At 58.8% G+C, this 11,368-nt stretch overlaps 1 protein-coding gene across 1 annotated transcript in view; it reads right to left on the bottom strand.

Annotated features, from left to right (window-relative positions):
- Nucleotides 1-3,927: 3,927 nt before the first annotated feature.
- Nucleotides 3,928-11,368, bottom strand: part of RBL2 (RB transcriptional corepressor like 2) — a 58,358-nt gene continuing 50,917 nt past the window's right edge. Inside the window, exon 23 of the mRNA XM_036011817.1 lies at nucleotides 3,928-4,099. The gene's annotated coding sequence lies outside the window, so the exon portion shown is untranslated. The remainder of the gene's footprint in view (nucleotides 4,100-11,368) is intronic.

Below are 11,368 nucleotides of genomic sequence, written 5' to 3'. Positions count from 1 at the left end.
ACTTCCCCTCCCCCGCCCGGGCCCTCCCGAGGGCGGCAAACGGGGGAGATTAATATGCGTCACCCTCCTCTCCCCTTTATTTACTTAGAGAGGGTGGCCCAGCAACTTTATCAAGAGTAACATTATCAAGAGATTTGCTGCAAGCTGCTTTATCATATTCACCTCTGCGCTGGCTCGGCACTTGTCAGTGTCAATCAAATCGCAATAATACGCAGATGATTTGCTCATTTGGTTTAATAAAATCTTCCTGCTTATTTGCGCTGCCTCCATTACACCGCATAATTGCCGCGCGGCGGCAGAGGAAGGCAGCCCGTTGCCTGGGGGATGAGGGAGACGGGGCGGCGTGCAGGGCTGTCTCGGCGCCTCTGTCTCTCCCCAGTCACTCATCTCCCTAAAATTAATATTGTATCCGAGCCCGGCCCTGCTCTCCCTATGCAGGCTAACATTGTTATTACTTATTATTTGGATGTGAAGTCATTTATTTTTAGTTTCATGTCCAAGCTGTCAAGCTAAATCTCATTGTGAAGTGCCACATGCAATTTTTAACTGCCATTTAAAACCACATTCAAACTCGGAATCGTGGGGCCAGCGGGTTCAAAGGGCCGGCCTGACAGGGGTGCGGGTCGATGCCCCAACGTCTCTGCAAGTCAGAGGGGCTCCCGGTGGCTGTTTTTGTGGGGCGGAGGGTGCCCGGCATTAGCACTTCTCTGTCCCCTGGGTGGGGGCTGGCCCCGCAGGTGGGCACGCAGGCCCCTCAGCACCTGCATGTGAGTGCTGTCAGCCCCCGGAGAGACACGGGTGGGCTCACGGGCTGGGCGAGGCGTGCGTGCAGAGAAGGCTCTGCGGGAGACTTGGCGTTGCACCTGGGGGCTGCCATCTCACCCCCAAAGCAGGCAGCATCTGCGGCGGGGGAAGGGGGGAGGTGCTGGGACAAGCCACCCCTACCGCTACCGGGGAAGCTGTCTGTGGCTGGGCTTTGGGGCTGCCCCACAATCATGGGGCTGACCCGAGTTTTATGGAGCAGAGGGAAGCAAGGAGGAGTTCTAGCTTGCCGGCTGAGCGAGAGCCCAGCCCCTCTGCACACGCTCACCCCAGGGTGACCTTTGGTGGGAGCAGACCCCAGCCTCGCCAGCGCCCCTTGAGCCCCCGCCGTGGGCACTTCATGAGAACCTGCTCAGGCGTGTCCGCAGGGCAGATGGGGAGGGACCCGTTAGTTTCCACAGGAACCCAGGGGGCCGGGTGGCTGGCCCCGGCCACATGGAAGCACGTTGGGTGGTGAGAAGTGGCTGCCTTCGGGGTATGGTGGAAGTGGGGGTGCCCCAGATTTTCCGGGGTGACTCCAAGGTTCTGACCACTGAACCCGTAGGGGGGTGGCCCGTGGAGGAAAAGCGTGGTGCAGGAGGTGGCTACGGTGCCGGAGGTGACCGCGTCCAGGGAAGGTGTCGAGTGAGCAGTGGGTGGTGGGAGTCGGGAGTTTGGGGAGAGGGCAGGCTGGATACTCAGACGGGAGCCATGGGAGGCTGGACGAGGTCGCCCGGTGAGCGGGTGTGGACGGGAAGGGGAGGAGGTCCCGTGGCTGAGGCCAGGGACGCGTGGGGAGACCGGCCAGGGGGCCGGCAGTGGGACGGACATCACCCAGATTAGGAGTCGTTCCCTGTCTTGTTCAGATTTCACAGTGTTTCTCTTCCTCCCTCTCTCCCTCCCTCCCCGATGCTCCAAAAGAAATTAATTTACAAAATTAGAAAGATTATCCTGGCTGCTGCGTGGCCCTTTCTGGGTCCTTCAAACCACAGGGCCTCCTGCCGCCCAGCTGCCCGCTCCTGCTGGGGCGCTGGGTCCTCCCTTGTTTCCCCCTCGGGCTGGGTCTCTTCCTGAGGCTGATTCGCTCTGGTGCCAGAGCTGCTGCTCTTCAACCCTCCTGGTGTCTCGCATGTAGGGAGTCTGGAGGGGAGAAGAGAAGCCCTTGGACTTGCCACGTTGCTCTCCTGGCCCTCCCGTCCCCTCTGCTCCCGAGGCTTCGGGCGCTGGGCAGCCAGGGCCTCTGACCGTCGGCCGGCTGCCCCTGGGACTGGAGCTCCTGCCTGGGGGGCGGGGGGCGGGGGGGGGGGTGCGTTTCTCCGTTATTTCCAAGCAGGTTCTGTGTCTAATGTCAGGGCGGCAAGAAAAGTGTAAACAATTTTATGATGTCTCGCCATCCTTAAAACCCTGAAATTACTTTGGTCTTTGTTGGTCAGCAAAGAAATTAATTTTCAGTGGAAGAAGCGTCATCTCTAACGCCGCCGTGCATTCTGGCCTGGCCTCACCCCACGGTGCAATTACCAAGGAGCCTGCCCCCCGCCCCCCCCACCCCAGGCCAGGGCAGCCGCAGACCCGAGAGGGTCTCCCGGGCTCTCAGGCATCGATCTCTGCAGGCCGTCTGACACAGCCGACCGTATTTTGTTGGCCCAAATGTTCTCTCAGATTGATTTTTCAGAAAGTTTTTAATCCAGGTTTATTTACCTGGCTAATCCATTTATCTTCGGTTCCGCCTATGAAGCCCAGAACTCTCTCTGGGGTGAACTGTGAAAGCCGAGAGTCTGTCTCTGCACCTCGCCGGCCCCTCCCACCCTCTCGGCCCCTGTCCACTCGTGCCCACGCGCACACGTGCACGCACACGCACGCCCCACTCCCTGCCCTCCACGCAGCCTGCCAGCCAGCAGCTAACCAGCAGTGAGGCCAGAAACCTCACGCTGCCTCGCCAGGCCTCAGGCCCCCTGCAAACCCGGAGGGTTGCAGCCCTCCCCCGGGGCCCTTTTCCTGTCTTTCCCCAGAGCTGAAGGACTTGGTGGCAGAGGCAGAGGCCTTTGTCGGAGCCGCCTTGGCAGGGGTCCTCCCGGTGCTGCTGGAACTGGGGAGGGGCGGGGCTAGGAGGACTGGGTGGGGAGACCCGAGTGGTGAGCCAAGCGAGAGAGGGCGGTGGCCGTACCCCCTCGTGCAGGGAGTCACCACGGGTGAAGGTGGGGCAGGAACTGCAACCCTGCGGGGTTCCTGAAAGTGTGGGGGCATCGGGGCACGCGTGGGGTGCCAGGAACCGGACGGGGTAGAGCTGCGGGCGCAAGGTGGGTCTAACCCAGGTCGTGCCTCTGCACGTGCGAGGTGAACCGGCGCGCCTACAGAGCCTGCCCCGCCCCGCCGGAGGCCCCGCCCCGCCCCGCCCCGCCGGAGGCCCCGCCCCGCCGGAGGCCCCGCCCCGCCCCGCCCCGCCGGAGGCCCCGCCCCGCCGGAGGCCCCGCCCCGCCGGAGGCCCCGCCCCGCCGGAGGCCCCGCGCTGTGAAGCGAATGCCGCCCAGCCCAGCCGAAGCAGCGGCGGAGCCCGAGTCTCGCTCGCAGGGAGCGACCAAGGCCCTCTGCCCGTGGAGACGGCACCAAACCCCAGGGATGGAGTTCCACCAAAAATGCACAAGAGCCGGTTTGCAGTAAAGAAAGGCGTTGATCGATTTATTAGGATCGGCCAGTCGGGAGGCGGGCCAGCCCGAGCTCTGGAAGAAGAGCCTCCGTGGCCTGGGGGTTACAGAATCTGTAGCGCAAAATCACAAAATCACAGGGGTAGGGGTCGGGGGTCGTGCTGGGAGCTGATTGGTCAGGAGTGGGCAAAGAGGAAGAAATCACATCTTTAGGGCCTAAGGAGAAAGATTGCTGAGGTCTTGCTTGGGTGCTGATCTGGCAGCTGATTGGTCAGGGGTGGGCAAAAAGTAAGAAATCATTTTAGTGCTTGAGAAAGTGCTGAGGTCTTGGGCGCTGAGCTGGTAGCTAATTGGTCAGGGGTGAGCAAAAGGTAAGAAATCATTTCTTTAGGGCTTGAGAAAGAATGTTGAGATCTTGGGTGCTGAGCGGGGAGCTGATTGGTCAGGGCTGAGCAAAGAGTAAGAAATCATTTCTTTAGGGCTTGAGAAAGTGCTGAGATCTTGGGCGCTGAGCGGGGAGCTGATTGGTCAGGGGTGAGCAAAGTAGGAAATCATTGCTTTAGGGCTTTAGGAGAAAGAATTCCGAGGTCGGTGTCTGCGGCCAGAACTGGTGTCAAGGAGCAGTGGCCAGGCCTCATCCATCTGAGGTTCAGGAGCTGAAACACAATTCAGATTGAGATGTTACTGTTAGCCTGCCTGGGGCGGGAACCCCTGACCCTCCATCAGAACCTGGCTGCTGCCTTCTGCGCTGGGGTCACGGCCCCTCGCCGGCAGGGAGCAGTGGGGGGGGGGGGGACGGCAGCGGGGCGTGCGAGAGAGAGGTGGAGGGAAAGTGGCCAATCCCACGCCATGGTTCAACTCCGTCCGCGTCACGAGGACCCTCGGTTTCGGGGCCGGGGTGTGCGGGCCGGCCACATCCCTGTTTCAGCTCCTTTGACCCCGTCCTTGCCTGTCTTTCCACCGTTGGGTGGACTTTGGGCTGCTCGGCGGGGGCTGCCAGCCATGAGCCTGGGGGCCGCCTCCTGCCACAGCGCTTCGGCCTGCGCAGCTGTGGAGGCAACACTAGGGGGCAGGCGTGCGGCCAGCCCGGCACACCAGAGGCCCCGGGGCTGCCGTGGGCTCCTGCCCGGGTCGAGCCCCACGTCCACGTTCGCCTCGAGCCCCGCGCTCAGGGAATTCTGCTAACGCCTTCGACACACTGAGCAAAAATGGGTCCCAGAATCCACACAGACACGGGGCCCAGTTTTCCCCCTGGAGAGCGTAGGCTTTTCGTGGGATTGTTTCCTGTTTTCTTGGCACCTGTGATGCTATGAAGTGGTGGTCCCGGCGCCCGCCCCCCCACAGCCCCAGGCAGCTGACGCGGCGGAGGCCTGGCCCGCTGGGAGCCAGATGGGAGCGGGCTGCTGGGGGAGACGGGAAGGACTTGGTCTCGCCGAAGGTGATGTCCAGGGAGGAATCACCCCGTCTCTGGGCCCCAAGACTTCTGCCAGAGGCCAAAACCCCAGGATGCAGGCTCCTTAGGCTAATTTGTACCACTCGGCAGCCCTTGCCCCAATGGGGCGGTGCAGCGTGGAAGGAAATGGAAGCTTCTGATTGGCCAGTCCTGGCTCTCTGGGAGCTGGGGTCGAGGCCTGCACCCTGGAAGTCACGCTGAGTGCAGTGAGCCAGAACCGGAGAAAGCTGACTCCACGCGGAATCCGAAATGGCCCAGCTCGTGACTTGCAGACGCTGAGAGCAGAAGGGTGGTTCCCGGGGGCAGGGCGGGGGGAGGGGGCAGCGGGAGGTGTCAGTCAAAGGGCGCAGAGTCCGCTCTCCAAGACCAGTGCACCCTGCGGGGCCCCGGGCAGCTGGCGCCTGCAGCCAGTGGCACAGCGCGGTTCTGAGTATAACTCCGCACATGCGAACACTCGCCAACAGGGCGGCGCTCACGGCCAGTGTTCGCGCCATAGAAAGTCGTGTGGGAAGAAACTAGCGGAGGCGACGGGTCTGTTTACGGCCTGGGTTGTGGTGCCGGTTTCACCGGCGCATACTTATCTCCAAACTCAAGTCGTGCTCATGAACTAGGTGCAGCCTTTTATCTGCCCATCACACCCCAGTAGTGTTTCTTAAAAGGAAACGACAGAACATAAAAAGAAATCACAGAACTACATTTGCCGCCTACATGGCCGTGGAAGTTTCGCTGTGAACGTACCAATTTCTAGGCCCCCGTATGGTGAGATCCTACAGTGAGAAAATGAACCCAGTCCCTCACAATTGTGTCTTGGCTAGCTAACCATATTATCATTTGAAAATGAAATTCACGTGTTGCAACAATAATTGTGTTTTGGCACTTGCGGTGTTTTGGTGTCAGCAGAGGCTGGGCAGATTTCCGAGCACGTGTGAGAACTGACTGGCCGGACCTTGGGTCCTGTGTCAGCATCGGAGGCCCGCAGTGTGACCGATGCGTGTGTGGATGGGGAGGGGCTGAAGCGTGAGAGAGTGAAGGGGTGGGGGGCGGTGTCCCAGGCCAAGGGAACAGCAAGTGCAAAGGCCCTGAGGCAGGAGCGTGCCTGGAACGTTCCAGGAGCTGCCTGGTCCTTGGAGGCTGGAGTGCAGTGAGGAGGGGCAGTGTGCCTGGGGAGGGAGTGGGGGGGTGGAGTGGGCGGCAGCAGCTAGGTCACTGGGGGGTCTCATTAGCCTTCAGTCTGCGTGAGACAGGGACCATTGGAAGGTCCAAGCAGAGCGCGGCACGCCTTGAACTGAGGCTTACTGTGCTCACTCTCACCGTCGCGTAAAGAACAGACTGGGGGGAGGCTGGCACTGTCGTCCAAGTGAGAGGTCAGAGGTCATGGTGGTCACAGTGGAGGCGTAGGAATGCCTTGGGGTCATCTGTTTTTTGACATAACCTCCTGCTCCCCTTCTCTCTGCGCGGCGACCTTGAGTTTTACTGCCGGGGAAGCACAAGGACACACCCTCATCAGCCCGTTTCCTGTTGCAAACCGGCTAAGAGTTAATGGCTGTGGCAGATGGGGCCTCCCCGCTCCCCCTGCACCCCCTGCCCCCCCTGCCGTGTGGGTTCAGGCAGAAAGACCCCGGGAAATGCAGCGCAGCCTCCGAGGTGAAGGTGTGGGTGGCAGGTGGTCTGGGTCGTGGTCTCCTCCCAACCCCCTTAGAAGCGGGAGCCTGCCCACCCCTCCCCGCCCTGACCCCTGAGGCTCCTGGCCTGTGGTCACCGGCTTTCCGGCAGGAGCTGGCTACAGCCAGACTGGCATGGCCGGGGCCGCCCGGCGGGCCCAGTGCCAGCAGGGAGCACTTTTCCTGAGAGGCGGCCCGAGTGGCCCTCGGTAACGGGCTAACTCTGGGGGGCCTGGGGCCACCAGGAGTCGGGGGGCTGCCCAGGGACACCGCCGCCCCTGCATCCCTACCCCCACACAGGCAGGCCAGACACGCCGGGCCCCAGCTGGCCAACCTCATCCCTAGTCAGGCGGGCCCATTTGGGGGCCTGATAGCTGGGCCGTGTCAGGAGGGGTGCAGCCATGGCCTGGCACTCTCAGCCCGAGGCCTCTCCCAATGGCTTCCTGTCCCTCCTCCCCCCGACCACCCCCTGGTCTCCCGGCCAGGATGGCCAGGGCTGGAGACGCCACCCTGGGGCCTGGAGCCTCGTGTGTGTGAAGGGCTGCAGGGTCGCTAGTCATCTCTGATCCAGGGAAGGAAGACTCCAAGTTCTGCTTCTGATGGAGGCGGGGCCGGGGGGGGCGGGGGATGTGGATGTGGCTGTGGAGGGAGAAGCTGGTGCGAGACAGACACTTGCGGGGGGCTGGGCGCTAAAGGCAGGACCTTTCAAAGGTGAGGCCGCCCGAGGGAAGGGTTCTGAGATGACCCTGGGAGGGTGTTTCAGGATCTTAGATGCAAGGCTCAGCGACAATGTGTCTCCTGCGTCCACCGCTCCCCCCTGTGCTCTGGGACCCTGAGGGGCTGCTCCCTGCTGGGGACCGCCAAGCACTTTGTCTGACAGAACCCTAAAATTCTTCCAGGAGTGAGCCTTTCCAGGAATGCAGATTAGGGTTTGCTTTAAGAGCATGGACTTGTTTAAAATGTCCATACACCGCCCTGGCTGGTGCAGCTCAGTGGACTGAGTGCAGCCTGCACACCAAAAGGTGGCCAGTTCAATTCCCGGTCAGGGCACATGACTGGGTTGCAGGCCAGGTCCCCGGCTGGGCACGTGCAAGAGGCAACCAAATCTCTTGCACATTAATGTTTCTCTCCATCTCTTTCTCCCTCCCATCTCGTTTCTAAAAGTGAGTAAATAAAAAAATAAATGTCCATATATTCTCTGAGAAAGTTTAATTTCTGCTTTGCTGCATGCATTCTTCCCACTGCCCACCAGAGGGCACTCGACCACCCACTAGGAGGGGTGTTGGTGGACTCCCCTTGAGTTATTCAAACTCCCTGTGCCTTCCCTGCTTGGAGCCGCTGTGGGGGGTGGGGAGAGGTTTGTCTCGACGCCTTTATTGAAAGGCAAGCACCCTTTAAAGGGTGTCAGGAGAAACTGCTGCCTGTCGCCAGGGGAAATGCAGACAGGAAGGGTCCCTGCTGTCACCTTTGCCCAGTCGCATTCCCGGGGACTGTGAGGGTGCACCTGGCTTTAATGCTCCTTCAGGTGATGGAGCATTAAAGAGTCTTTTTCTCTTCTCCACACGTGAAGGGACGTTTGGTACTTGTCACGTCAGGGAGAGGGAGAGCGCGCTCGAACGCTGTCAAAGTTGACATGCACCATTTCGGGGCCCTGAGGCCTGGGCTTGGCCGCAGGGGCGGCAGCAGGGGCGGGGCTGACCGGAAGAAGCAGCGGCACTGAGGCTCCGCCACTGCCCGAGCTCCTGTCTGCGAGCATGGCGGCCGCAGCTCGCCACCTAGTGTCCTCCGAACGCGTCTCCTCTGCACCCAGTGCACGTGGACTTGTGTGCGCGCACCCGGCAAGTGGACTTGCAGGCCGCAAGTCAGCCTCAACAAAGCCATCGGCACTGAGTCTCAGCCTCCAGGGTGGGGGTAGGAACAGCCAAAACACCCATTTGTACGTTTCTGCAAACGTACAAATTCACCAACACTGGAATGGTGGGAGGCGGAACCGCCCCACCGTTCTTCCGACCCGGTTTCTGTAAAGTGCGGGCTCGAACACGTGGCTTGTAGGTGAAGGACTCTGAGACAGGAGTCCCCCATCTTCCTGGTGGCCGGCCCTAAGAATAACCACTGTCCTTGCCATCAGCACCTGCCTCTCGACTGTTGGCTGTCGTGGTGGCCGGCAGCGGGGCCTGCATTCCAGTGCAATGTTTACGGGAGCAGACCCTCGAGTGACTTGTGTCAGCACGGGCCAGGACGCGTCACCACTGGGGTGCGGTCCCACTACAGCGATAGCTCAGGGAGTCGCAGCCTCCTCCCCCATCAGACACCCCGCCAGAAACGCCGAACCTAACCAAGTCTTCAGACCTTACAGGTTACAGGAAATACAGGGATAGAGGGTCAGGCTAAACACCACCACAAGAAATCCACGATGCGAAACACCCTGACTTGTTCAGATGGTCCATGTGGGCAGGGGTGGGAAAGGACTGTTCTAGAATAAGCAGATTAAAGAGACAAAACAACCAAATGCAGACAATGAAACTTGATTGGCTCCTGGCTTAGGAAGATAATAACCACAAAAGCTTCTTTATATGATGTGACGATTAGGACAGTTTAAACAGGTGCCTACAGTGCAGTGAGGCTAGGAATTCAGGGAAGTTTCTCAAGTGTGGTGGAACTGGAGTTCCAGGGGGCGTCTTTGTCCTTAGCGGATAGATGCACGCTGAAATTTTCAGGAACAAAGGTCATGATGGCTGTAACTAATTTGCAAGTGACTCAGGAGGAAAAAACTAGGAAGAGGAAATATGGCAAAACCATTGTGCATTGTTAATCCAGGTGGCGAGTGTAAGGATGGTCACTGTACTCTATTTTTTCACATCACTGAAAATTTCCATAATGAAAAGCTGGAATAAATGACAGTGGCCATGTCACTGGCTTTGGGTAGCAGACTCTGCAGCTCACTGAGACGCCCTGTCTTCTCAGGATCGCTATTTGCCTGCTGTAAGAAAGGAGGGGTGCATGGCTGGCACACTGCCCTCCCACAGCGAGTCTGAGCCTGCCACTCCAGCTACAGCCAACCTGAAGCCTTTACCGCCTTTCCAGACGCTCTAAAACCACAGAGGGAGGTGGTCTTGCAGAAATAAGGGCAACTGAGGAGAAGATTGTTCCCCCGGCCGGTGGGATCATTATGGGCATGCTCAGGGAGTGGCGGTTATTTGTAGCTCTGTGCCACGTTCAAAGTGCTGTTCAGTTATACAGGAAATCAGTTCTCTCTGGCCGTCTAGGAGCTGCAACGTTGTATACTGGTTAATTTTCCTTAAGGCATGAGTATATTCACAGCAGCCCATCAGCTCCTCTGACTTAGATTTGAAATGTGGTGTTCTGCAAACTCCATCCCTTCATCTAGCTAATCACCCATTCACTGATTCCCTCAAGGGCCAGGAACTACGGGGGAAGATGGGGTACAACCAAAAAGCAGACGCACGCTTCAGGTGTTGACGAGCAAGAGCGGCAGTGACCAGTGGGGAGGCGGACGGGACAGAAGCCGCACCACCTTCTGCACAGTGTTTCTCAGACTTCTACCACTGTCAGAAATGCAGGGCTTCTGCCACGCCTGAGGGTCATTGTGAACTACAGAAGTGTCGCTTAAGATCCCCTAAATCCATTCACTTAGAACAACTTAAATGCCTACTGTGGTCTCATCCTAGACATCGCTAGCCATACAAATCACAGCTTTGAGATGTTATTTTTTCCTGACACGTTAAAATGTGAACGTGCAGCTGGGCAGTCAGTCATCTCATGCATGGGTCTCGGGCAGCACGCGCAACCGGCGATACAGGTGCCTCGCTGTCTGGGACCCTCCCCTTCACAGAAGGCGTCGGGGGCAAACGGATCGAGACGAAAATATTGGCTTGTACGTGTTTGCTCGTATCGGAAACACAAACATTTCAACTCGCCATAATGTTGCCCCTTCCTTCTGTGAAGGCCTCCCTCTGGTCGTGAGTCAGAGATCCACTTTGCACAGTCGACGCCCCAGAAACCGAAAGGAGAGCGGATTCAGTGATGGTTCCCGCGACTGGAAATGAGCCGGCGGTGAACGCTCAGAGAGATCACATAGCTGTTCAGCCCAGCTGGCTGCAAGAAGGGTTCGTCTTCAGACCCAGACACCACATATGCTCCAAAAGCTTAGAGTAAGGAGCATCACACGAGGCGACTGAGAACGTCTTATAGGGAAAGTTTAGGGTCAGGTGGCTTTCTTTCTCAGAGCTTTATATTTTGGTCTTAAAGAGTTCGGTGCCTCCAGGCTGCCTCCTCATTCATTTCCCTTTGAATAGGTCGCCCTCATGCTGAGCTACTTTCTTGGTGCAGAGCTGGGGCCATGCAGGTGGGTAGGTGCTTTAAATACTCTTTAAATTGCTTCTGTCTTTCCTTTGTGGGATATTTCCCACACATCCCTGCTACACCCAGACCTTGGGCTGGATGCTGGGGAAACCACCAAGAGCGAAACAGACATGGCTCCAGAACCGTGGGGTGTGCAGTGTAGTGCAGGAGAAAGACACGAAGCCGTCTCCCAAGCAAACAGAAAAGGGCTCCTGGAAGCCCAGTGTCTGAACTGAGCGTGGGGGGCGGGGGGGAGAGGGGAGTGAAAAGAATGTTTCAGGCGAAGGAAACATCCAGTGCAAAGCGCCCTCTAGGGATGGGGCAGGGTGGGAGAGCGTCATGCCTCCGAGGAATTGAGAGTGGCTGGAGCCTGGGACCAGAGGGGCCTAGGCAGGTGTTGGCCCTGCCATGCTGGGCCCACAGCCACGGTAAGGAGTTTGGTCTCTGAT

This window comes from Phyllostomus discolor, chromosome 12 (genome assembly GCF_004126475.2).
Source record: "Phyllostomus discolor isolate MPI-MPIP mPhyDis1 chromosome 12, mPhyDis1.pri.v3, whole genome shotgun sequence".
In the NCBI taxonomy this organism is placed as follows: Eukaryota; Metazoa; Chordata; class Mammalia; order Chiroptera; family Phyllostomidae; genus Phyllostomus; species Phyllostomus discolor.
The sequence above is the reverse complement of the archived record's forward strand: the minus strand, read 5'-3'. Positions and strand labels throughout refer to the sequence as shown.